The sequence below is a fragment of the Capra hircus genome (genome assembly GCF_001704415.2).
Source record: "Capra hircus breed San Clemente chromosome X unlocalized genomic scaffold, ASM170441v1, whole genome shotgun sequence".
NCBI classification, from domain to species: Eukaryota; Metazoa; Chordata; class Mammalia; order Artiodactyla; family Bovidae; genus Capra; species Capra hircus.
This window is the reverse complement of record NW_017189517.1, coordinates 27,767,108-27,794,085: the sequence shown is the minus strand read 5'-3', so window position 1 is coordinate 27,794,085 and position 26,978 is coordinate 27,767,108. Positions and strand designations below refer to the sequence as shown.

The 26,978-nt window shown below is 43.1% G+C and overlaps 1 pseudogene; it reads right to left on the bottom strand.

The window, feature by feature from the left end:
- Positions 1–6,832: 6,832 nt before the first annotated feature.
- LOC102191406 lies at positions 6,833–16,010 on the bottom strand (annotated as a pseudogene).
- Positions 16,011–26,978: the final 10,968 nt, after the last annotated feature.

The following is a 26,978-nucleotide window of genomic DNA, read 5'->3' as shown; positions in this document are numbered from 1 at the left end:
TCCAAGAAGAAGATATAATAATTATAAATATATATGCACCTAACGTAGGACCACCACAGTATGTAAGACAAATACTAACAAGTATGAAAGGGGAATTAACAATAACACAATATAGTGGGAGACTTTAATACCCCACTCGCACCTATGGACAGATCAACTAAACAGAAAATTAACAAGGAAACACAACTTTAAATGATACAATAGACCAGTTAGACCTAATTGATATCTAGAAGACATTTCACCCTAGAACAATGAATTTCAACTTTTTCTCAAGCACACATGGAACCTTCTCCAGGATAGATCACATCCTGGGCCATAAATCTAGCCTTGGTAAATTCAAAAGGATTGAAATCATTCCAAGCATCTTTTCTGACCACAATGCAGTAAGATTAGATGTCAATTACTGGAGAAAAACAGTTAAAAATTCCATCATATGGAGGCTGAACAACACGCTGCTGAATAAGCAACAAATCACAAAAGAAATCAAAAAAGAAATCAAAATATGCATAGAAACGAATGAAAATGCAAACATAACAACCCAAAACCTATGGGACACTGTAAAAGCAGTGCTAAGGGGAAGGTTCATAGCAACACAGGCTTACCTCAAGGAAACAAGAAAAAAGACAAACAAATAGCCTAACTCTACACCTAAAGCAATGAGAAAAGGAAGAAATGATGAACCCCAGGGTTAGTAGAAAGAAAGCAATCTTAAAAATTAGGGCAGAAAAAATAATGCAAAAGAAACAAAAGAGACGATAGCAAAAATCAACAAAGCCAAAAACTGGTTCTTTGAGAAGATAAATAAAATTGACAAACCATTAGCCAGACTCAACAAGAAACAAAGGGAGAAAAATCAAATCAACAAAATTAGTAATGAAAATAGAAAGATCACAACAGACAACACAGAAATACAAAGGATCATAAGAGACTACTATCAGCAGCTATATGCCAATAAAATGGACAACTTGGAAGAAATCGACAAATTCTTAGAAAAGTACAACTTTTCAAAACTGAATCAGGAAGAAATAGAAAATATTAACAGACCCATCATAAGCATGGAAATCGAAACTGTAATCAGAAATCTTCCAGCAAAGAAAAGCCCAAGACCAGATGGCTTCACAGCTGAATTCTATGAAAAATTTAGAGAAGAGCTAACACCTATCCTACTCAAATTCTTCCAGAAAATTGCAGAGGAAGGTAAACTTCCAAACTCATTCTATGAAGCCACCATCACCCTAATACCAAAACCTGACAAAGATGCCACAAAAAATGAAAACTATAGGCCTATATCACTGATGAACATAGATGCAAAAATCCTTAACAAATTTCTAGCAAACAGAATCCAACAACATATTAAAAAGATCATACATCATGACCAAGGGGGCTTTATCCCAGGGATGCAAGGATTCTTCAATACCCTCAAATCAATCAGTGTAATATACCACATTAACAAATTGAAAAATAAAAACCATATGATTATCTCAATAGATGCAGAGAAAGCCTTTGACAAAATTCAACATCCATTTATGATTAAAAAAAAAAAACCCTCCAGAAAGCAGGCATAGAAGGAACACACCTCAACATAATAAAAGCTATATATGGTAAACCCACAGCAAACATTATCCTCAATGGTGAAAAATTGAAAGCATTTCCCCTAAAGACGGGAACAAGACAAAGGTGCCCACCTTCACCACTACTATTCAACATAGTTTTGGAAGTTTTGGCCACAGCAATCAGAGCAGAAAAAGAAATAAAAGGAATCCAAGTTGGAAAAGAAGAAGTAAACTCTCACTGTTTGCCAATGACATTATCCTCTACATAGAAAACCCTAAGGACTCCAGAAAATTACTAGAGCTAATCAATGAATATAGTAAAGTTGCAGGATATAAAATCAACACACAGAAATCCCTTGCATTCCTATACACTAACAATGAGAAAACAGAAAGAGAAATTAAGGAAACAATTCCATTTACCATTGCAATGAAAAGAATAAAATACTTAGGAATATATCTACCTAAAGAAACTAAAGATCTATAAATAGAAAATTATAAAACACTGGTGAAAGTAATCAAAGAGGACACAAATAGATGGAGAAATATACCGTGTTCATGGGTCAGAAAAATCAGTATAGTGAAAATGAGTATACTACCCAAAGCAATCTATAGATTCAAAGCAATCCCTATCAAGCTACAAATGATATTTTTCAGAGAACTAGAACAAATAATTTCACAATTTGTAAGGAAATACAAGAAACCTCGAATAGCCAAAGCAATCTTGAGAAAGAAGAATGGAACTGGAGGAATCAACCTGCCTGACTTCAGGCTCTACTACAAAGCCACAGTCATCAAGACAGTATGGTACTGGCACAAAGACAGACATATAGATCAATGGAACAAAATAGAAAGCCCAGAGATAAATCCACACACCTGTGGACACCTTATCTTTGACAAAGGAGGCAAGAATATACAATGGAGAAAAGACAATCTCTTTAACAAGTGGTGCTGGGAAAACTGGTCAACCACTTGTAAAAGAATGAAACTAGATCACTTTCTAACACCATACACAAAAGTAAAGTCAAAATGGATTAAAGATCTAAACATAAGACCAAAAACTATAAAACTCCTAGACAAAAACATAGGGAAAACCTCTCCCACATTGATCACAGCAGGATCCTCTATGACCGATGTGCCAGAATATTGGAAATAAAAGCAAAAATAAACAAGTGGGATCTAATTAAAATTAAAATCTTTTGCACAACAAAGGAAACTATAAGCAAGGTGAAAAGACAGCCTTCAGAATGGGAGGAAATAATAGCAAATGAAGCAGTGGACAAAGAATTAATCTCAAAAATATATAAGCAACTCCTGCAGCTCAATTCCAATAAAATAAACAACCCAATCTAAAAATGGGCCAAAATAAACAGACATTTCTCCAAAAAGACATACAGATGGCTAACAAACAGACGAATAGATGCTCAGCATCATTCATTACCAGAGAAATGCAAATTAAAACCACAATGTGGTACCATTTCACACCAGTCAGAATGGGTGTAATCCAAAAGTCTACAAGCAATAATTGCTGGAGAGGGTGTGGAGAAAAGAGAACCCTCTTACACTGTTGGTGGGAATGCAAACTAGTACAGCCACTATGGAGAATACTGCAGAGATTCCTTAAGAAACTGGAAATAGAACTGCCTTATGACCCAAAAATCCCACTGCTTGGCATACACACTGAGGAAACCAGAACTGAAAGAGACATGTGTACCCCAGTGTTCATCGCAGCACTGTTTCTAATAGCCAGGACATGGAAGCAACCTAGATGTCCACCAGCAGACAATGGATAAGAAAGCTGTGGTACATATACACAATGGAGTATTACTCAGCCATTAAAAATAATACATTTGAATCAGTTCTTCTGAGGTGGATGAAACTGGAGCCTATTATACAGAGTGAAGTAAGCCAGAAAGAAAAATACCAATACAGTATACTAATGCATATATATGGAATTTAGAAAAATGGTAATGATAACCCTGTATGCCAGACAGCAAAAGTGACACAGATGTATAGAACAGTCTTTTGGACTCTGTGGGAGAGGGCGAGGGTGGGATGATTTGGGAAAATAGCATTGAAACGTGTATATTATAATATGTGAAACGAATCACCAGTCCAGGTTCAATGCATGATACTGGATGCTTGGGGCTGGTGCACTGGGATGATCCAGAGGGATGGGATGCGGAGGGAGGTGTGAGGGGGTTCAGGATGGGGAACACATGTACACCCGTGGCAGATTCATGTCAATGTATGGCAAAACCAGTACAATATTGTAATTAGCCTCCAATTAAAATAAATAAACTTATATTAAAAATAAAATAATAATAAAAAATTTTAAGAAGATGACAGGATTAGTCAGAAGGTTCTCAAGAAGGAGAAACATGTTCTCAACCAGGATACATTGTTGTTATATAGTCATTGGTACAGAATTTAACTCAGATGACCATTCTATCTACTACTGTGGGCAAGAATCCCTTAGAAGAAATGGCGTAGCCATCACAGTCAACAAGAGTCCAAAATGTAGTACTTGGATGCAATCTCAAAAATGACAGAATGAAGTCTGTTTGTTTCCAAGGCAAACCATTCAATATCACAGTAATGCCCCGACAAGTAATGCTAAAGAAGCTGAAGTTGAAGAGTTCTATGAAAACCTACAAGACCTTCTAGAATTAGCACCCCCAAAAAATGTCCTTTTCATTATAGGGGACTGAAATACAAAAATAGAAGTCAAGAAACACCTGGAGTAACCAGCAAATTTGGCCTTGGAGTACAGAATGAAGTAGGACAAAGGTTAATAGATTTCTGCCAAGAGAATGCACTGGTCATAGCAAACACCCACTAGCAACAACACAAGAAAAGACTCTAACATGGACATCACGAGATGGTCAACATTGAAATCAGATTGGTTATATTCTTTGTAGTCAAAGATGGAGAAGCTCTATAGAGTCAGCAAAAACAAGACCAGGAGCTGACTGTGGCTCAAAACATGAACTCCTTATTGCCACATTCAGACTTTAATTGTAGAAAGTAGGGAAAACCACTAGACCATTCATGTATGACCTAAATCAAATCCTTTATGATTAATTATACAGTGGAAGTGAGGAATAGATTTAAGGGACTAGATCTGATAGATATGAGTGCCTGATGAACTATGGACAGAGGTTCATGACATTGCCAGGAGACAGGGATCAAGACCATCCCCAAGAAAAAGAAATGCAATAAAACAGAATGGCTGTCTGAAGAGGCCTTACAAATAGCTGTGAAAAGAAAAGAAGCGAAGGAGAAAAGGAAAGATATGCCCATTTGAATGAAGAGTTCCAAAGAATAACAAGGAGAGATAAGAAAGCCTTCCTCAGTGATCAATACAAAGAAATAGAAGGAAACAATAGAATGGGAAAGACTAGAGATCTCTTCAAGAAAATTAGAGATACCAGGGGAATCTCTCATGCAAAGCTGGGCTTGATAAAGGACAGAAATGGTATGAACCTAACAGAAGCAGAAGATATTAAGAGGAGGTGGCAAGAATATACAGGAGAACAGTACAAAATAGTGGTCACTTCCCAGAGTGACGATGGTGTGATCACTCACCTAAGCCAGATATCCTGGAATGTGAAGTCAAGAGGGCCTTAGGAACAATCACTATGAACAAAGCTAGTGGAGGTGATGGAATTCCAGCTGAGCTATGTGAAGTCCTAAAAGATGATGTTGTTAAAGTGCTGCACTCAATATGACAGCAAACTTTGACAACTCAGCAGTGGCCACAGGACTGGAAAAGGTCAGCTTTCACTCCAATTCCAAAGAAAGGCAATGCCAAAGAATGCTCAAACTATCGCACAGTTGCACTCATCTCACAGGCTAGTAAAGTAATGCTCAATATTCTCCAAGTCAGGCTTCAACAGTACATGAACGACGAACTTCCAGATGTTCAAGCTGGTTTTAGAAAAGGCAGAGGAACCAGAGATAAAATTGTGAACAACTGCTGGATCATCAAAACTGCAAGAGAGTTCCAGAAAAACATGTTTCCACTTTGTTGATTATGGAAAAGCCTTTGACTGCGGGAATCACAATAAACTAGATAATTCTAAAACAGGTGGGAATTCCAGACCACTTTACCTGTCTCCTGTGAAATCTGTATGCAGGCCAAGAAGCGATAATTAGAACCAGACATGGAACAATGCACTGGTTCAAAATTGGGAAAGGAGTACGTCAAGGCTGTATATTGTCACCCTGCTTATTTAACGTATATGCAGAGTACATCATGAGAAATGCTGCACTGGATGAAGCACAAGCTGGAATCAAGATAGTTGGGAGAAAGATCAAGAAGCTCGGATTTGCAGATCACACCACCCTTATGGCAGAAATGAAGCACTACTAAAGAGCCTCTTGATGAAAGTGAAAGAGAAGAGTGAAAAAGTTGGCTTAAAGCTCAACATTCAGAAAACTAAGATCATGGTATCTGGTCCCATCACTTCATGGCAAACAGATGGGGAAACAGTGAAAATAATGACTGACTTTATTTTGGGGGGCTAAAAATCAGTGCAGATTATAACCGCAGCCATGAAATTAAAAGGCACTCTTTGGAACAAAAGTTATGACCAACCTAGACAGCATATTAAAAGGCAGACATTACTTTGCCAATAAAGGTCCATCTAGTCAAGGCTATTGTTTTTCCAGTAGCCATGTATGGATGTGAAATTTGGACTACAAAGAAAGCTGAGTGCCGAAGAACTGATGGTTTTGAACTGTGGTGTTGGAGAAGACTCTCGAGAGTCCCTTGGACTGCAAGGAGATCCAACCAGTCCATCCTAAAGGAAATCAGTCCTGAATACTCATTGGAAGGACTGATGCTGAAGCTGGAAACTCCCAATACTTTGGCTACCTGATGTGAAGTGACTCATTGTAAAAGACCCTGATGTGGGGAAAGATTGAAGGTGGGAAGAGAAGGAGATGACAGTTTATGAGATGGTTGGATGGCATCACTGACTCCTTGGACATGAGTTTGAGTAAGCTATGGGAGTTGGTGATGGACAGGGAGGCCTGGCGTGATGCAGTCCATGGGATTGCAAAGAGTCAGACACGACTGAGCAACTGAACTGAACTGAAGAACTTAGTTTTGGTGGGGGAACAAGACTTTGGTCCCCTACCAGATGAACCAGTATAACCCAGCAGAGAATACAAATCTCAGGTGTAAGATGGGGTGGGGGTGGGGGTGCAGGGCAGCAGTGGTCAGATTTTAAAATAACTGCTTAAGTGACAAATGGGCTGGAAAGGACAGGTTTGGGCTAGGCTGCCTCTCTTACTCTACTTCTCACTATGTGTTCTTCCTCTAGGTCACCCAGTGTCCTCAGCGCTAATGGGAGGTACTGCTGTGAAAAGTCACAGTTGGGAAGGTGTAGTAGAGCATGCCCATGCTGTCTCTGCCCTTGGACCCACCCACTAGCAGGTTGATCACCCCTGCAGCCTGCTTCTGTTTCAAGTAGGAGACCAGGTTCCTGAGAAGCTGCCTCTGTAGGCCGGGGTCCATCGTGGGCATCCCCTCAGTGCCAGGCCCACTGGGGTTCACCTGCATGGCCAGGAGCACTGAGTAGCCATTGGTGCTCCCCTGCGTGATGCATCGTGTGACTTCTTCCAGCTTGAGCTGGTCCAGGAGAAGGCGCTGGGCAATCTTCAACTGGATCAGCTTACTCCTGGAAGTGTGATCTTTTGAGGACTGCTGATCACCCCTCATCCCCATCTAGGATGTGCATAGATGTTGGGAAGCAGCTGTTTTTCAACAGCAGAAGCCTGTTCCAACCCAGCTGCAGCAACTGGGCATCCTCTGAAGGATTCTTGAGCTTTTTGGTCTCATGTTTTGGCTCTTCCAGAGGCTTGGGCTCAGACTCAGTGGTCCGAAGACTATGCTTACTCTCTCGTATCTTCTTTCCTGTAGGAAGAGTTGGGAGCCTCGTGGTGGGTGTGGCGGCTCTGCTTTTCTGCCCCATGTCTGCTGTTGCTGAAGGAGTTGCTGCCGGACTCCTTTCCCCCTTCACTGGAATGATCTTCCTTGTGGCTGTGCTTGGGGGTTGCGGTCGGAGCCTCGGTCCGCAGGGTGCCCACCAACCTTGGTCCTGCTCCGTTCCTCCTAAAAGGAGTGGGTTGTCCTTCTGTGATCACCAGAGAGGCTCTGGCACTTCCACCTGTCCTCTGAGGCCTTGGGCAGGACAAATCTCCTGTTCCCTATCTCCTCCCCAGCACTTACCACTCCAGCTGTGCATTGAGCAGCTACAGCCCTGGAGACTGGGCAGTCAGAGCGTTTACTGGGGCTGGCCCAGTCCCCTTCCGAAAAGGTCCTCTTGTTCTGAGTACAGGAGGTGTGTGTGTGTGTGGGGGGGGGGTGGTCCGGTCCTGCACCTGCAAGTTGGGATCCAGGTTCCAGTGCCAGGTATACCCCCATCTTGGAGTAGCTCATAGGGCATAGGGAGGTGGGGTAGGTCAGTTTTCATTCCAGTCCCAAAGAAAGGCAATGCCAAAGAATGTGCAAAGTGTCACACAATTGCACTCATCTCACACATTAGCAGCCTTCCCTTGTAGCTCAGTCGTTAAAGAATCTGCCTGCAGTGCAGGAGACCCAGGTTCGATCCCTGGGTTAGGAAGATCCCCTGGAGAGGGAAATGGCAGCCCACTCCAGTATCTTTGCCTGGAAAATCTCATGGACAGAGGAACCTGGTGAGCTGCAGTCCATGGGGTCGCAAAGAGTGGGTAACTACTGAGTGACTAACACTTACTCACTTACCTACACACGCTAGTAAAGTAATGCTCAAAATTCTCCAAGCCAGGCTTCAACAGTACATGATTCGTGAACTTCAGATGTTCAAGATGGATTTAGAAAAGGCAGAGGAACCAGAGATCAAATTGCAAACAACTGCTGGAAAAAGCAAGAGAGTTCCAGAAAAACATCTACTTCTGCTTTATTGACTATGCCAAAGCCTTTGACTGTGTGGAACACAACAAACTGTGGAAAATTCTTAGAGATGGGAATACTGGACCACCTGACCAGCCTCTTTATAAGTCTGTATGCAAGTCAGGAAGCAACAGTTAGAACTGGACATGGAACAACAGACTGTTTCCAAATAGGAAAAGGAGTACATCAAGGCTGTATCTTGTCACCCTGCTTATTTAACTTATATGCAGAGTACATCATGAGAAACCCTGGGCTGGATGAAGCACAAGCTGGAATCAAGATAGCTGGGAGAAAGATCAAGAAGCTCAGATATGCAGATGACACCACCCTTATAGCAGAAAGCAAAGAACTACTAAAGAGCCTCTTGATGAAAGTGAAAGAGGAGAGTGAAAAAGGAGGCTTAAAACTCAACATTCAGAAAACTTAAGATCATGGCATCTGGTCCCATCACTTCATGGCAAATAGATGGGGAAACAATGACAGACTTTATTTTGGGGGGCTCCAAAATCACTGCAGATGGTGGCTGCTGCCATGAAATTAATAGACTTGTTCATTGGAAGAAAAGCTACAACCAAACTAGACAGCATATTAAAAAGCAGAGACATTACTTTGCCAACAAAGGTCCATCTAGTCAAGGCTTTGGTGTTTGCAGTAGTTATGTACGGATGTGAGAGCTGGACTATAAAGAAAGCTGAGTGCCAAAGAACTGATGCTTTTGAACTGTGGTGTTGGAGAAGACTCTTGAGAGTCCCTTGGACTGCAAGGAGATCCAACCAGTCCATCCTAAAGGAAATCAGTCCTGAATACTCATTGGAAAGACTGATGCTGAAGCTGAAGCTCCCAATACTTTGGCTACCTGATGCAAAAAAATGACTCATTGGAAAAGACCCTGATGTAGTGGGGAAAGATTGAAGGTGGGAGGAGAAGAGGATGTCAGAGTATGAGATGGTTGGATGGTATTACTGACTCAATTGACATGAGTTTGAGTAAACTCCGGGAGTTGGTGATGGACAAGGTGGCCTGGCATGCTGTAGTCCAAGGGGTCGCAGAGTTGACCCGACTGAACAACTGAACTGTAGTGATCTAGGAACTTAAAATATACTGAAAGCAGCGAAAGAAATGTCTTTTCCACAGTGTATAAGATGATTGCCAACCACATGTCTTATATTGTTGCATAACCATCAGTGTATACACAAGTAGTTTTACCTCTAGTAATAGACTAGTCATGAAGTGCTCTTCAACTCTTATTGTGCATCAAAATTGCCTGTGGAATTTTTTAAAAAATATTTGAAAATTCTATTTTTTAAGTGTAGAAATTCTGGTTCAGTTGGCCAGAGGTGGGACCTTGTACCTTGGAAAACTCTTCAGGTGAATTTAATGTATAATTTGAATTGAAAGCCCTGTATTTGTTTAGAGTACAGGTAGGGGCAAAAGTTAGTGAATGGAGAAACTATGAGCAAGTTGTGTTAGTCTCAGAAGGAAAGAATGTTGAAAATTTGTGATGGGAAACAGTGTCAGTGAACGAACTTTAACCATTTTAAAATATAGAATACAATTGTTTATTAAAATCTTATTCAACAAAATTTGTTGAGTGCATGTTAGGAGCCAATCAGTGTGCCAAGCTCTAAAGACTTGAAGACAGGGTCCTTGCCTTCATGAGACAGTTTGATGTATGTTTCTTTAAGTAAAAAAAAGAAATTACACAAATAACTAATCACAAATATTGTGCATGCTATGAAAAATATCTCAAGAGTGTTTAGTCTGGAAGCTCAAGGGAAGCCTTTCATAAAGGTTGTTTAAAGTTTACACTTGATGTATGACCCAGGTAAAGGTTTCTATGTATCTAGGGGCTCTGATGCTTTTGAACTATGGTGTTGGAGAAGACTCTTGAGAGTCCCTTGGACTGCAAGGAGATCAGCCGAGGGATTTCTTTGGAAGGAATGATGCTAAAGCTGAAGCTCCAGTACTTTGGCCACCTCATGCGAAGAGTTGACTCATTGGAAAAGACTTTGATGCTGGGAGGGATTGGGAGCAGGAGGAGAAGGATACGACAGAGGATGAGATGGCTGGATGGCATCACTGACTCGATAGACATGAATCTGAGTGAACTCCGGGAGTTGGTAATGGACAAGGAGGCCTGGCGTGCTGCGATTCATGGGGTCGCAAAGAGTCGGACACGACTGAGTGACTGAACTGAACTGAACTGAGGGGCTTTGAAACAAGAAAGAATGCTATTGTAGTGGTCCCTAAACCAGCAGCATCATCTGAGAACTTATAGAGATGCAAATAATGATGTCCCATCTTAGACCTACCTAATGAGAAAATTTGGGGATGAAGTCCAGCTATCTGTGTCTTAACAAGCCCTTCAGAGGATTGCGACCTAAATAAAGTGTGAAACTTCCCTGGTAGCCCAGTGGTCAAGACTCTGAGTTTGCAATGTAGCGGCCTGGATTCAGTCCCTGATTAGGGAACATAATCCCACATGCCACAGGTGGCCATTTCCTCCGGCCCTCCCTCCCCCACTACACCACCATCCCCAGGATCTTCCCAACTTAGTGATCAAATCCATGTCTCTTGCCTGTCCTGCATTGGCAGGCAGATTTTTTACCACTATGCCATCTGGGAAGCTCAAAGATCCCACATGTGGGAAGGAAGAAGAAAGATCCTGCCCATGTGCCACAACTAAGACCAGCACAACCAAATTAAATAAACATTATACACACACACACACACACACACACACACACACACATATAAAGGTTAATTGTATGGGACTTCCCTGGCAGTCTAGTAGTTAGGACTCCACGCTTCCACTGCAGGGGACATGGGTTTGATCCCTGGTTGGGGAACTAAGATCCCACATGCTGCATGGTGCAGCCAAAAAAAAAAAAAAGGTCACCTTGGAAGCTGTGAGAAGGGGGAAATGGAGGATGAAAGAAACAAGATCACTTATGAGACACATGTAGTGGTCTAGGCAAAATATAAAGGAAGAATAGTGATAGTGTGGATGGAGAGATGGAAGTATATATAAGAAATAATAGGTGGTAGACTTGATCAGATTTTGTGATAGGATACTGAAATGAGATATTGGATGCCATTGACTGAAATAAGAATAGTGGGAAAATTGAAAAGCTAAGCCAGTTTGAGGTGACAAAAATGTATGTTGGGGGTCATGGATCAGATAATCCTCATAATTCTTTCAATGTTGTGAGGATTGTGGAAGTGAATAAATAATTGCTCGGTCTCACACACATGCTAAATAGCAAAAATGGATTGAAACCTAGGTCTGTCTGACTCTACAAGCTATGCTCTTTTTGTTTATACTAGATGGTGTTTTCATAGTAGTGAGGCTTTAGTATTGTGTAAGGCAATATGGTATGGCAGGGATGAATTAAAGAGGGCTCTTTTGGCCTCTCCTGGTCCAATGAACCATGTGGAGGTAGCGGAAAAGAACCTCGGTTTAGGAAATGGAAATCACAGTGAAGAACCAAATGAGAATGTGCAGAAAATAAGGCATAGGAAATCATGGAGTGGAAATTTTGAGTGCATAGCCTCCAAGTTGACTTGCTATAGAGTTGACTACACTACAGGCTTGAGAATAGGGGAGTCACATAATCTGAATATCAAATAGGGAATAGACTTGCTTTCGTGGTGGTGGTAGGGCCAAGGGCAGGCTTGCCCCAAGGCGTGCCACTCTGGCATGAAGATTATTTTGAGCTGAAAACAAACAACCAAGCCCCAAAAGACTAAAGAAAAGCCTTTGAGCTTCCCCCAACTGCCTAAAAGAATTTTAGAAGGCCTGTTCCAGGAAGAAGTTATGATCGTAGATAATTATAGTGAAATAGTAAGTATGGTAGAAAGAGAGGAACTTGGCAAAGCCCATTTGATCAGTTGTCTCTGTGTGCCATTGCATTTGGAAAGCCAAAGAAGTATTTGTTTCCCAAACGTTAACTCTTTATCCTCTTGTGAATTACCTTACTTCTCCTTGATGCCTCAGAAGCCTACCTCCTCCTCCTTAATCCAGAATAAGTATATGTCACCTTGTCTTGATGTCTTTGAAATTCTTCATACTTATGTGAATTCCCTGTTCACATGTAATAAATTTGATTTTCTCCTATTAGTCTCCCTCATGTCATTTTAATTGCCAGCCAAAAGATCTAAGAGGGGAAAGCAGTGAAATCTCTCCTTCCCCAACAATGGCATTAAGGAGACAAGCATTCATTCAGCTGATCATGATTTGATTTGGGGTCTAGAGAGGAAAAGACACATCCGAGACCTCTAAATTTTAGGAGCTCCTTGGAATTCTTGAGAGTTATTTCTTAAGATCTTAGCAGATTTTCATATCCATGAATACCACTCTAGCATATAATGTCCCCATAAAATGTAGTGAAGTATGACTAAAAATTTTAAGGGAACCCTTTGGGTCTTTAACAGTCTTATAAATACAGTCTAAAATAATTCATAAAGCTCTTAAATTCTACCAATATTATTAAGTCACTGTGCTCTTAGATCATTTCACTTTCAGCACCATTACTTGGAAATTGGCATTCTCTGTACAGTCTTCATACAAGAAAGTTACTTAGTCCCACCCTATTCCTAAACGTTGCTATGTCATCCATTTCCAATAGAGAACAAAGCTATGTTAAAAAGCAGGCACTTAAAGAAAAAGAAAATGAAGTCTGTGGTGGCCAGTCAGATAGTTTCACTTACTAGCTAAGTAACTCACCTCCACATAACCAGCTACAGAGAGGACATGGCCCAATTTCACGCCCCAGAACACTGACAAATGACTGTGTGTCATGAACCTTCAGAATCACTTGAGATAATTAGAACTGAGTTTCAAGCCTATGAATACTTGGTCAAGGTTGAGTATACATTAACCCTTTTGTCACTTAAGGTAAGACTATTGGCCCATGCCCTTACCTACCCACTAATCATAATTACTTATTAGGGGCCCTTCTGCTTGTAACACTCAAATCATGTCAAAAAGGGGCCAAGCATGGAACCAGATCACTTATATGAGCATGAAAGTGTTGCCTTTTTTAAAATTTATTTTAACATGGCACTACTGTATTACATCTGTGAAAACTCTATGCCAGTGAGTTTTGCCTCCCAGGCAAAATATGGTAAGACTTTGGCTGGTTCAGGGCTTCCTGGGTGGCTCAGAAGGTAAAGAGTCTGCCTGCAATGCAGGAGACTGGAGTTTGATCCCTGGGTCTAGAAGATCCCCTGGAGAAGGGAATGGCAATCCACTCCAATATTGTTATTTTTTTTTGAAGGATAATTGTTTTACAGAATTTTGTTGTTTTCTGTCACACCTCAATGTGAATCAGCCATAGGTATACGTATATCCCCTCCCTTTTGAACCTCCCTCCCATCTCCCTTCCCACTCCAGTATTCTTGCCTGGAGAATATCATGAACAAAGGAGCCTGGTGGGCTACAGTCCATGGGGTTGCAAAGAGTTGGACACAACTTAGTGACTAACACTTTCACTTACGGTCGGTACAACTTCATGAGTCTTGTTACTGGCATCAAGTGAGCAGAAGGCAGGGATGTGGCTAAACATCCCACAATACATATGACAGTCCCCTGCAACATAGAATTACTCAGCTCAAGATATCTGTAATGTTAAGGCTAAGAAACCTTGTCTTAGGTCAAGGGAATCATCTAATCAGGGAAAGGCCACTTATACTTTTTCCCACTAAAAACTGTGTTTGGTTCCCACTTTGTTCTTTTTTGGTTCTGTCAGTCCTATGATTATGAGAATCTACAGTTCCTACAGTAAAGGATGCAGATTTTTTTCTATTTACAAATACTTCTTTTTCGTAACATTTCCCCCATGTATAAAAATTGCTATGAACTTGTTAGGTAGTTAGAATAGGGAAAAGGAGTCCAAAATGGCGGTGGCTAAAAGACAAGGGAGGGAAAAGCCTGTGAAAATAGAACAAAGGAAGGTCTGAGGACCTGAGTGAGGACTTCAGGTAGAACAGCACTCCTGGCTGAGCCCAGTTTGCATAGGGCGGGCCCAGGGGGAAGAAAACATATAAAAGGAAGAGCCAAGTGCTCTCTTGCTCTCTCTCTCCCACGTGCAAATGCTCTCTCTCAACTTCACCCCCCCTCCACGTGCACTCTTGTGCTCCCCGACTCTCTTCTCTTCTTTGAGGATGGATTCTCCTGCTATCTTCTAAATAAAATAGAGGTATAACACTGATTTGTCTTAGAGCTATGGCATGGTTTGTTCAAGACCCGAGAGCTGTGATGCACCGAGGGCTTTAATGTCCGTTGTTCCAAATCACTGTTGTGATGAGACAAGAACCGAGAAGCATACACTCACCTGACATCTATGATGCCGTGACTCGGATTTAACCTGGCTGAAATAACCTCTGTGTGGAAGAGGACAAGCACAGCAGGAGCCCAACTCAGTGAACCTCCTGCAGTGGAAGCTGAACAGGAAGAAAACCCAGCACAGGGGAAGGCCCATCATGCTGGAAACCAGGACAGCAAAAAACGAACTCAGAAGAAAGCTCACACAGCTCAGTCTCAGATTCCAGAAGACCTCCGGTTAAGGTAGGAGGTCCTCGCTCCGATGGCTGGAGGGACATATGCCTATCGAAATCTGAATTACTTTACAATCTCTCATTTCTTGTTTCCTCGAAACCCCTGCACACAGGCGGGTGGCTGTGGGTGCAACTGAGGGATTCTGGAGAGGCTACTCTTTGGTATGTCCCAAAGGCACTATCTGCTGGGCCCCAGTAGCTGTTACCCAAGCCGGTGGGCGTTCTTCTGTCCCTACTCTTCTCTGTACCAAGAGTCAGGCCAATGAAAACTGTGAGCACAGGTAAGGAATTTAGCAGATTTTCTGGCAGGCTATGAAGGGGATTCCTTGGCACGTTTTTCCCACTGCTTTTTCCTCCTGTTCTTCAGTTCTATCCTGGGACTCAAGCCTGGACAAAAAGTAAAAGGGGGATTTGTTAGGATTCAGAGAGAAGCCATGCTTTGCTGTGTGGGCCATTGCCGAGGACATTGCTGAGGACAAGGTCATGGAATGTGGTCTGGTTAGGTTTTGTGAGCGGGGTTAATTCATATGCTAATGAGTGGGAGGATCATCCCAGCCATTGGGGAACCACCCACTCCTCCATCTTTTGATAGTGGCTTGGAGCTGTCCTGCCACCTCTGGGTATATCTGTTGGCTTATAGATTGGGAATTAAGGTTTACTTGAATTTGACTTGTCGTCTTGGACTCAATTGATTTTAACTGGTTTATGTTATGCCCTTGTGCTATGTCATTCTTTCAAAGGTTGTGATCTGCCTCCTTCCCTCCTCTTTCATGCTCCTTTCCTCAGCCCCATCTGGGCCCACAATGTTGCCTCTACAATCTTCTGGAGGGACAACCAGAAAATAGCTCGCCTTGGGAGGGAAATACAGTATAAAATATCCAACCCCTTAATCCTACCAAGCACTGGTCAGGCTGAAGACCTTGGGGATGCCCAACTCCAGTCTGGGGGTCCCAGGACGTCATCATGCCTTGACCTGCCTAAGGATCTGGTCCTCAACAGGTTGTCACGCCTCAACCTGCTTGGGGATTCAATCTCTGGGAGGCTGTCATGCCTCAGCTTGCCTGGGGATCTGCACCCTGATCCAGGGACGCCTGGCTCTCAGGTTGCAACAGTTCTGGGTAAGATAAGCTTCAAAAAGACTCACCCCTAGGGAAGTCCACCCATGAAAATTGAAGGAGGCCTATTAGTTTTCTTCTTTTCTTTTCCTCCCTGTTATGACTGTTTTTCAGATGGGAAATAACCAATCCACTTCCTGGCAGACGCCCTTGAGATACATCCTTGATAACTGGAAACTGTTCGATCCTCTAACTCTGAGGAGGAGTCACTTAAAATTCTTTTGTGCCACTGTGTGGCCACAATATCCACTGGGGGACGAAGAACACTGGCCTGAGAATGGGAGTTTGAATTACAATACCATCCTGCATCTAGAATTATTCAGCAAAAGCCAAGAGAAATGGACAGAGATCCCCTATGTCCAAATTTTCTTCCAACTAAGAGATATGAAGAAACTCTATCTTAAGTATGGGATTGTTGTACACCCTAAAAGTGAGATACTAGGCAAATGGTGCTAGGCACGGGCAACCAAGAGAAGGAACCCCCCATAAAGGTTCACCTCCCATGCTCCTAAAGAGACTGGAGCCTCCCATAGCTCTTGAATTGTTTGGTGCTTTTTCCTTGTAACCAAATGTGCCCCCAGATCTGGGAGCACCCCCTCCACAAAATCCAGCTCGAGTATGTCCCTTAGTTGAAACTGGAAGAGAATTCAGACCAACCCATGTCCATAAGCCCTTCTCCCTCTTAGAACTAAGACAGATCAAACAAGACCTTGGAAGCTTTACAGATGACCCAGGAAAATATATAGATACATTCCAACATATTACCTTGGCCTTTGACTTGACATGGAAAGACATCATGGTCATATTTAGTCAAACTTTATCTGACCCTGAACACACTAGGGTCTTAAAGGAAGCCCAAAGTTATGCAATGGGACTTCACATATTGAGTGATAGATACCCAGTAGGAAAAACTGCAGCCCCCTCATCTGATGCTAATTGGAATTATAATGACCCTGAGCACATATGGTAAAGAGATCATTTTCTAATCTGTGTGAGGCAGGACTAAAAGCAGCCCAGCAAAAAGTAATCAGCTATGCCCAGGTCTCAGCAATAACTCAGGAGCCCAATGAGAACCCCATTGCCTTTCTAGAAAGGCTAAAAGAGGCCCTCCAAAAGTTTACCAATATGGACTTAGACTCTTATGAGGGACAGGTGATTTTAAAGGACAAATTCCTGTCCCAATGTGCATCAGATATCAGAATTAAGTTACAACAGCTGCAGAAGCAGGACCCCGCTGCCTCTTTAGAAGAGATGACCCAGACAGCCACCAATACCTTTTATAATAGAGAACAGGAGAAGGAGGCCAAGGCCCAGGAGAGGGATAGAAGGAAAGAGACAAGGCATGCCCAGATGCTGGCCACCCTCCAGAGAAGCCCTATGGCAAACCCTGAGTCCTTGAAGGACAAGGCATGAGGAAAATGCCTAATCTGTAGACAGGCAGGGCATTGGGCCAAAGAGTGTCCAAACCATGACAAGTCTCCTAAAATGGCTTGCCACAAATGCCATCAACTGGGCCATTGGGCGGCACTCTGCCCTTGGGACCCAAGAGCCTCAAGGTCAAGCACCAAGCCTTCCCTCATGATGGTTCAAGAGGACTGAAGTGGCCCGCTCCAGCCAGCCTGCCTGTCACAGATAACCATCACAGGGCTGGAGCCAAGGGTGCAACTGGATGTGGCAGGTAGGTCCGAAAATTTCTTGGTTGACACAGGGGCTACCTACTCTGTCTTAATCTCTTACTCTGGAGCCTTCACCTCCCAAACCTGTACCATTTTGGGTGCTACAAGAAAAGAAACTACTAAAAGATTCACCCAAGCACTTCTTTGTTGCTGAGATGGACAAATATTTTCCCACCAGTTTCTGGTGGTCCCTGAGTGTACTACTCCCTTATTGGGAAGAGATATACTCACTAAATTGGAGACCACCCTTCTGATGGGAAGTTTTTCAGCCTCTAGAGCTCTACAGCTCCTGGCTACTATTTAAGAACCCATTACACCTTCTCCAATAGAGAGGAACCAAAAACTATGGGAAGACAAAATTAACCCCCAGGTGTGGGACCAGGGAATTCCTTGACGAGCCCACCAGACTGAACCAGTCATCATTGTCCTCTGAGATCCCACTCGGTTTCCTAACTGGAAACAATATCCCCTCAAAAGAGAGGCTTCGGAAGGACTACAGCCTTTAATAAATAACTGCCTTGCTTGTGGGCTATTGGTCTCCACCAATTCGCCATGTAACACCCCAATCCTCTCAGTAAAGAAAAAGGATGGAACCTGGTGAATGGTTCAAGATCTTTGGATCATAAATGAAGCTTTAGTCTCCCTCCATCCCACAGTACCCAATCCCTATGTAATCTTGGGAGAAATCCCACCCAGTGCCAAGTGGTTTATAGTCTTGGATCTCAAAGATGCATTTTTTGCATACCATTGGCTAAAGAATCCCAGTATCTTTTTGCCTTTGAGTGGGAGGCTCCAGGAAAAACACACCAACAGATGACTTGGACAGTATTACCTCAGGGGTTCAGAGACAGCCCCCACTTGTTTGGACAGGCCCTTAGCTGGGATCTCCTAGATCTGGACCTGGGACCTAATGGGGAAATTTTACAATATGTAGATGATTTACTAATCTGCTCTCCAGATGAGGAAAATGCCCAACAACATGCAATTCAGGTTTTAAACTTTTTGGCAGAGAGGGGATATAAAGTCTCCCATGCTAAGGCACAGGTGGTCAAGACAAAGGTCACTTATCTGGGAGATCAGATTACACATGGGTCTAGGAGGCTGTCCTCTGATCGAGTACAAGGAATCCTCCTGTTGCCCTCCCCCACGACTCGAAAACAATTGCAAGCTTTCTTGGGGCTAACTGGATATTGTAAAATCTGGATACCCAACTATGGTCTAATTGCCCAGCCCTTATATGAAAGCTTAAAGGGACAAGATGATTCAATCCCACTGATGTGGGGAACTCCTCAAAAGAAGGCAGAGCCTACATTAAAACAAGCCTTAACTCAGGCACCTGCCTTGAGGTTGCCAGACCCAGAGAAAGCATTCCAACTTTATGTCCATGAAAGAGAGGGAATAGCCTTGGGAATGTTAACTCAAAGGTTGGGATCTGAGCCTCAGTCTGCCGCTTACTTATCCAAGAGTCGATCCAACCGCCTGAGGCTGGCCCCCCCGCCTTCGAAATCTTGCAGCTATTGCAATCATGATAGAAGATGCTTTAAAACTCTCCTTTGGAGGCTAACTATTTTTACCAGCCACCAAGTAAAACAACTCCTAAATGGGAGAGGCCATTTATGGATATCTGATCAAAGAATCCTCAGATATCAAGTAATGCTGATGGAAAATCCAGGCCTCACTATATCCCCTTGTGAGGTTCTTAACCCAGCCACACTCCTGCCTACCCCCAAGGGTTCTCTCCCCTTTCACTCTTGTCTAGACATCTTGGACTACTGGACAAAACCCAGAGAGATTGTCAGAAGATCCTCTGACCAATCCTGAGGAAATCTGGTACACTGATGGAAGCAGCTTTGTCTTAGATGAAAAAAGAAGAGCCAGGTATGCAGTAGTCTCCAATTTTGAGACCATAGAGGCTAAGCCTCTGCCACCAGGTACTTCAGTCCAATTAGCTGAGCTCATAGCCTTGATTTGAGTAGAGCTGGGAAAAATAAAAAGAATAGCCATTTACACTGACTCCAAGTATGCCTTTCTGGTGCTACATGCCCATGTGGCTATTTGGAAAGAAAGAGGCCACTTGACCAACCCGAAGGTCCCCAATCAAATATGGTGATCAAATTCTTAGGTTCTTGGAGACAGTCCATCTGCCCACTGAAGTTTCAGTCTCCCACTGTAAAGCACACAAAAAAAGGAGCACAGAAGTGGCAAGAGGGAACCAAGCAGCTGATCAGGCAGCTAAGAGAGCAACATTACAGAACCATGACCTAATAGGGATTGCCACCTTAGTTCCACAGACTAATTTGCCAGAAACTCCTTCATATACTGAAGGTGAGACTCTTAAAGCTAAGAGTGAGAGCTTTCAAGAAGATCATATGGGGTGGTTCCAAAAGGAGGGACTCATTTTTCTGCCTGGGAACCTCCAATGGAAGTTGGTTAGCTCTTTACATGCCACCACTCATTTAGGGGAAAAGGCCCTCCAAAAATTACTAAAAAGGTCCTTCAGAAAACAAGCCACCAAACAACTATAAGGCAAGCGATCTCCTCTTGTCCCACTTGCCAATTAAACAACCCCCAAAGAGCTTGAAGACCCCAGCTGGCCCAACCCATCCAGTGATGTGGGACCTATCCAGGAGAGGACTGGCAGATGGACTTCACCCAGATGCCAGTTTCTCAAGGGTGTAAATACCTATTAGTCATGATAGATACATTCACAGGATGGATTGAAGGCTTTCCCACCTGGAGAAGGCTGAGGAGGTGATAAAAAAAACTACTCCATGAAATCATTCTAAGATTTGGTCTGCCCAGATCATTACAAAGTGACAATGGGACATCATTTACTTCTAAGGTCACACAAGGGGTCTCTAAAGCATTGGGCATTACTTATTATCTCCATTGTGCCTGGAGGCCTCAATCTTCAGGAAAAATAGAAAGAGCCAATCAATTCTTAAAAATCAGTGATAAAAAAGATAACCCAGGAGACTTTCCTGAGATGGAAGGAGGCTTTACCAATAGCTCTCCTCTGCACCCGTATTGCCCCTAAGGAACAGGTTGGTCTTAGTCCTTATGAGATGCTCTATGGGAGACCTTTTGTTTATGTCAATGACCTCTTCCTAGATCCAGAAGTTCAGACCCTCCAGTCTTATACCATGGCCATTGGGCAATTCCAAAAGGGTATACGCTTGTGGGGTATGAACCAGGACCCAAAAGATTCTAAGGAGTCACCACTATATGCTCCAGGGACTCAAATCCTAATTAAAGTCTGGAAAGATGGGTCCCCAAAGGCTCAACTCCAGCCCACATGGAAGGGCCCCTACCCTGTAATACTTTCTACCACCACAGCAGTCAAGGTACCAGGACATGACTCCTGGATTCACTACCAGCGAGTCAAGCCATGGAAGAAAACAGAAGAAGACACTCAATACACCTGCGAGCCCCTGGGAGATCTCAGATACCTATTCAGGACTACAAATGAATGCCATTCTAATGAACACTCCCAAAATCTGGTTTCTGGAGATAAGATTTCTCAGGATAGCTCTAAAGAGCCAACACAGCTTGACAGAGATTGTACTCCCAGACAGACAGGAGATAGATCTTCTGATCTCTGAACAAAAAGGGACTTCAGCCATCCTGGTGATGTGAATTTAGAATTGGCTAATGCCCCTACTAGTCCTTGTTATGCCATATTGATGCTGCTTATGATTGCTACATGTATTATCATGTATCATGTATTGTCTAACCTGTTTTGTCTCTGACCAGGTCAACAAGCTACAATATGCAGTGCCAGTTCAACAAAGATATAAAACTACAGCCAACCATGGAAAATGTCACCCACCCTTAGATGGACACCGCTATGAGGACTCTGAGGCTTGAGACTAACAAGAGGAGGAGGCCCAATACCCCTCACAGTCCCAGTTCAACAGGAAGTAGCCAGAAAGACCTCAACATCCCTATTTCCAAAGAATTGGGCTTCCCATCTCTTGAGGAGGGAAGGTTAGGTAGTTAGAATAGGGAAAAGGAGTCCAAAATGGTGGTGGCTAAAAGACAAGGAAGGGAAAAACCCACTAAAAGAGAATAAAGGAAGGTCTGAAGACCTGAGTGAGGACTTCAGGTAGAACACCACTCCTGGCTGAGCTCAATTTGCATAGGGCAGGCCCAGGGGAAAGAAAACATATAAAAGGAGGAACCAAGTGCTCTCTCGCTCTCTCTCTCCCACGTGTATACTCTGTCTCTCTCTCTCTCTCTCTCTCTTTCTCTCTCTCTCCCCACAGCCCACCGAGTGTGCGCTGGCACACTCCTCCACTCTCTTCTCTTCTTCGAGGATAGATTCTCCTGCTATCTTCTAAATAAAATAGAGGTGTAACACTGATTTGTCTTGGAGCTGTGACACGGTCTGTTCAAGACCTGAGAGCTGTGACATGCCGAGGGCTTTAATGTCCGTCACTCCAAATCATTGTTGTGATGAGACAAGAACCGAGAAGCATACACTCGCCTGACAAACTGAATATGTCCCCACCAAATTCATATGTTGAAACATTAAACCTAGCATGATGGCATTGGGAAATGGGGCCTTTGAGAGGTAATTAGGTCATGAGAGTAGAGCCCTTATAAGTTACATGGTGTCCTTATGAGAAGAGACTAGAGGGCTGGCTCACTTCCTTTCCACCATGGAAGTCAGTCTTCTGTCTCTGCGAAGAGGGTGCTCACCTAGAACGTGGCTCCAGTGGCGCCCTGATCTTGAACTTCCAGTCTCCAAAACTGTGAAAAATAAATGTTGTTTAAACCACACAGTTTATGGTATTTTGTTATAGCAGACAAGTATTTTGCATCAATTGTGCTAGTTCTGAGTTGTAGTGGAGAAAGTCGTCCCTTATAGTCCCATAACATTTGCTTTTTAGTAAGGAATACAGATCAGCAGATGATAACAATGCTGAATGGTAAGTGCTGTGATGGCAGAAGTTGAGGTTCTCAGGGAGATTGATGTGGATTTGTTGAGACCAGGCATTTTAGAGAAACTCACCTTAGAAGTGTAACTCTTCTCTCATAGCATAACTGAGCAGGAACCTATGAGGCCTTCCTGGGACAGGCCCCTCCCCCATGTCTTCTGCTGTAGCTCCTCTCTGAAGTACCTAGATAACAGTATCTGATGCACATTTCCTGAGCTATTTTGCAGATGCTAAAACCCCCAGCAAATGGAAGATGTTAACTACTTGATGACTTAATGACCGTGGGCACGTAGCCCCAGGCCTCCTGGGGATTGATAATGACAAGCCTTGTGACACTGCCCTGTTACCTCACCATCAATCAATCAGACAATTGTGCATGAACTGATCACACATGGAGAAGGGGGGATTCATTTCGGGGTTTTCTGTAAGATGTGAAAACCCTGAAGAAAGTTTTTGGTCAACCAATATATAAAAATGAGAGGCAAAAGTCCCCATCAACATCTGTCAATTTCCCTTCCCAAAGGAAGCCAACAGAGTTATAAATACCCTGCTGGCCTTCACTTCTTTTAAATGTCTTCACATTTACATGCTGTTTATAATCTTGAGGGTTTTAAAGCATAAATTGTATCATGATATAGATACAGGTGTAAACTTTTCCCCTTTTCATTTTTACAATATTATCTGGAAATATTTAAATATCAGCCCATAATTTATTGGGGCTCTTGTTTCACCAAAGTTCCCCAGTTCCTTTTCTGCAAAGTGGGCAGGGCAGAGGACTGAGGGATGATGAGGAAACTAATGAGAACTCCTTAGCTGAGGGTTACATACAGACCATCTATACCTAAGACCTCCTCCCCTAGACCACCATCTGCAACCCAAAGCATTTTTCCTTTCCAATTTTTACCCAAGCCCATTAGGCTGCATATTTTTGTCTGCTCCGCCCCTCAGGAATGTCTTTGATGTTTACCTTAATTGTGATTTCATTTGTATAAATGTACCTAAGGAGGAGAAAGGCAGGGAGCTCCCAGTGAGACTGGCCCCAGGACCTGCCCACTCCCTTTTGTCAGCTATGCTTCAGAGGAAACGCAATTGGTTGCTTTTAGCTGTAATTTAAATGATAATCAGGCTTTTAGAAAGAAGGCCAGGAAAGGAATTTGGGAAATTTTCAAAAAAGTGAAATGCAGTTAACAGGAAGCAGAGAGTAGAGGCACCTGGCTGGGCAAGCCCACAGTAAAATAACATATGTTTGAAAAGCCCTAGGCACAGAGGGGATTTATTTGAATTGTTAACTATATTATGTTTTTTTTCTTCCTGTCTTCGAAGGTTTTGTTGGTGTATGTTTACAGGATCAAGAGAACAGGCAATCTGAATTACCATTTGAAAAAATTATCTGCAACACCATGTTTTGCTTTAAAATTTTTATTAAAGGTGGCATGTCTTCATCCCTCCAGATGACCACAAAGCAGACATGGATATCAACTTTTGCTTGTTTTCAGCCAAAAATGGGGTGGATTAAGGCAGGTGTGATTGTTAGGGGAAGCACACTGACTGAAACCTGCCCACCCTGGCCAGGCACCATAGTAACCATTTGCACGAGTTGTTTTAAGACAGGAGGTCCTCGTAAGAAACGTGGAACTAATAAGCCACCACCAACTTTAAGAGTTCAAGAAAGATCAAAAGGAGACACCATGTATCCGACCACCTCCCAGAATCCTTTTCTCTGGCATCCATCTTGGCTGAACAAGGCGTGCACCACATGACTGGCTAAAGACAACCCGGAAACTAATCCCATCACCATAAAACCTGAGACTGGGAACCACGTGGCAGAGCTGTTCTCCTGGGTTCCCTTACCCTACTGCTCTCCACCTGGGTGCCCTTTCCCAATAAAATATCTTGCTTTGTCAACACGTGTCCCCTTGGACAATTTATTTCTGAATATTAGACAAAAGCCCAGTTTCAGACCCTGGAAGGGGTCCCCCTTCCTGCAACATAATCACTGGAGAGGGAGATGGTTCAAAGTGCCCTGGGAAATTCTAAGCATTGACAGAGGAGAGACAAGAACATGAAGAGCAGTTTAGTTCAGTTGCTCAGTCTTGTCTGACTCTTCATGATCCCATGGACTGTATCCCGCCAGGCTCCTCTATCCATGGGGATTCTCCAGGCAAGAATACTGGAGTGGGTTGCCATGCCCTCCTCCAAGGGACCTTCCAAACCCAGGGGTCGAACCCAGGTCCCTGGCACTGCAGGCAGATTCTTTACTGTCTGAGCTCCCAGTATGTAGGAGAAAGAAAAAAGGTAATTGGATCAAGCAACATAGGAGCTAGAACAGAAAACAGGCAAAAAATGAGAGGGCTCAGTCAATCTGCTCAGGGTCAGGAATACAAAAACCTAAAGTCAAAGTGAAACTCACTCAGTCATACCCGACTCTTTGTGACCCTGTTAACTATGCAGTCCAAAAAACTGGAGTGGGTAGCTGTTCCCTTCTCCACACCTTGTGACTCCCCTCCGTCTTGCATGCTAAGTCACTCCAGTCATGTCTCCTTGTGACTCCATGGACTATAATAGCCTATCAGGTTCCTCTGTACATGGGATTTCCCAGGCAAGAATACTGGAATGAGTCGCCATTTCCTCTTCCAGGGGACCTCATGACCCAGGGATCAAACCTGGATTTAAGTCTGCGGCATTGGCAGGTGATTCTTTACCACTAGCACCACCTGGTGACTCCCCTCCACCAAATAGACTGCCAGCATTACAGCACCAAACTTTGGTCCACTCACCTACGTGCAATAATGCCAATCTTCTGACACCTGGTGGTGGTGGAGGTAAGTGCAATGTTTATTTTGAGATGTGCAAGGGCAGCTAATGCTCAATACACCCCAACTCCCCAGTGGGTTTCAGGGAATTTTTTTAAGGGCAAGGTGATGGAGGGGAGTCACCAGGTGGCACTAGTGGTAAAGAACCCACCTGTCAATGCAGGAGACTTAAGAGATGCGGGTTCCATCCTTGGGTCAGGAAGATCCCCTGGAGGTGGAAATGGCAACCCACTCCAGTATTCTTGCCTGGGAAATCCCATGGACAGAAGAACCTGGAAGGCTATATTCCATGGGGTCATATAGAGTCAGACATGACTGGTGCACTTAGCACACATGAGGGAGGGGAGTCCAGGGTGTATGAACAATTTATGCACAATTCTGATTGGTTGATGGTGAGGTAACAGGGTGATATCACAGGGATTAATATTATCAGTCTTTAGCTCCACTGGGTCTAGGGACTACATAAGTGCTTATGGTCATCAAGTAATTAATGTCTTCTATTTGGTGGGAGTTTTGGCATTTGCAAAGCAACTCGAAATATGCATCAGATACTGGTATCTAGATACTTCAGGGAGGAACTGAAGATTCTGTGACTGTCATGTGACTGATCTACTGTTAAAATTCTTACCAGTTATCCTGGACCAATTGCTATTTTTGTTGCTACATGTTCACATCCTTTCAATTATTAATTCTTGAGCCAGGTTTTTGTGACCCAAGGGAGGTCTGGGAGACTACAGCTTTTTTACACAAAGGCAGGCAGAAGAGATGGAGGGATGTATCTGTCCCAAGAAGGTCCCATAATATCCTGCTCAGTTACATCAGTGGACCAAGTTGAGTAACCAAGGAAGATGATTGGCAAGAAAGGGCCACTATTGAGATGTTACATTACTGACTAGTTGTACCAAAATTGTTTGATCTTAGCTTTGAAGAACTCTAAGAATCCTACCAAAGTGAGTTGAGAAGAGCATAATTTTAGCGGCATAGATTAAAGGATACAGGGTGAAGCATAGCAATGAGTGGTCAATTCTCAGATATAGGATTTGATCTATATTCTTCCACGTCTCCTAGGTATTTAGCCATCCTTATGTAGAGTTGAGAATCCAAGTTATATCTGTACTTTGTATTCTTCTGGGCCATTTACTGCTTCAAAGGGAAGTAGCTATAGTTATAATAAGAGAACAGTCCATTTTTGTTGGAGTGAATGGAGAGAGGAGTGAATATGGACAGTACCTATAACAAGAGTGTTGTGAGACTAAAGAGCCTTAACATTAGTGGGAACTCTGTGAAAATGCTCTTCAGTTTCTTGAAGAGATGGGTTGACATGGAAATGGGTGCCCATCTTTTCCAGGTATCTCTTTTATAAAGACTCCTCATTGGGATGCCATG